The sequence below is a fragment of the Papaver somniferum genome, chromosome 6, assembly GCF_003573695.1.
Source record: "Papaver somniferum cultivar HN1 chromosome 6, ASM357369v1, whole genome shotgun sequence".
NCBI lineage: Eukaryota > Viridiplantae > Streptophyta > Magnoliopsida > Ranunculales > Papaveraceae > Papaver > Papaver somniferum.
The window spans coordinates 99,743,000-99,744,140 of NC_039363.1; the positions used below are offsets into that span (position 1 = coordinate 99,743,000).

At 39.3% G+C, this 1,141-nt stretch overlaps 1 pseudogene; it reads left to right on the forward strand.

The window, feature by feature from the left end:
* The first annotated feature begins 585 nt into the window (after window positions 1–585).
* LOC113292005 lies at window positions 586–685 on the forward strand (annotated as a pseudogene).
* Window positions 686–1,141: the final 456 nt, after the last annotated feature.

Consider the following 1,141-nt stretch of genomic DNA (forward strand, 5'->3'; position numbering starts at 1 on the left):
TCTGTGCTAACATATCCTGAGTTTTTGCTAACATCTTAATAGATTCCTCTAAGCTAGTCTTCTGGGCCTGATGAATTCTTAGTGTAACCAAAACCTGGGGGAGCATTAGAATTACTAAACTGACCTTGACTATGGCCCTTAGACCATGAAAGGTTCGGATGGTTTCTCCAACCAGGATTATAGGTTTCTGAATATGGGTCAAACTTCTGACAGTTATCATACCTAGTGTTATTATAGAGAGAATTGGCTTGCTCTTCATTATTCTGGCCTTCCCAAAAAGGCTCCAATCTACCACTAGTGTGACCCACTTCTAAAGCTTCTAACGTTTTCGCTATAGCAGCAATTTTGGGATCTGATTCAAAGCTTCCTTCTACCCTATTAACGTTTCTTCTGCCTAGAAGAATTGTTTTCTGGGGTACCCTATTGCTTTCCCATTGTTGGGTCTTTTCGGCGATTTCATGCAAATATGTCATCGCATCATCAACTGTTTGGTTTTCAAACCCACCTGTACACATGGACTCTACTGTAGTTGTGGTGGGATAATCTAAACCCTCATAAAGGATCTGAACTAACCTAACTTTTTCTAAACCATGATGAGGACATTGGGTTAATAAATCATTGAACCTTTCCAAATACCTATACAAATATTCTCCCTCCTGTTGTGTAAACGTGCAGATTTGCGTCCTAATAGACGAGGTTTTGTGCCTGGAGAAAAACTTGTTCAAAAAGGCAGATGTAAGTTGTTCATAGGTTTCAATTGATTCGGAAGCCAAACTATACATCCACGACTTGGCTTTATCTTTTAAGGAAAAGGGGAATAACCTGAGTTTTAAAGCATCATCATCAAGGTTTCTAATTTTCAGGGTACTACAAATTTCCTCAAAGTCCCTTACATGGAAATAGGGGTTTTCATTTTCTTTTCCTAAAAAGATTGGGAGCAACTGTAAGGTTCCAGGCTTAAGTTCATAATTTGCTTCAGTTTCATGTAACCTGATACACGAGGGACGAGTAGTCCTAGTAGGATTCAACAAGGCTTTCAAAGTTTCCATTTCTGGCGCTATTGGACTATCAGGGATTCTTTCCTCAAACGGACGTTCAAAAACGGAATCTTCACGAATCGGACTTTCTAAATTGAGGTAAT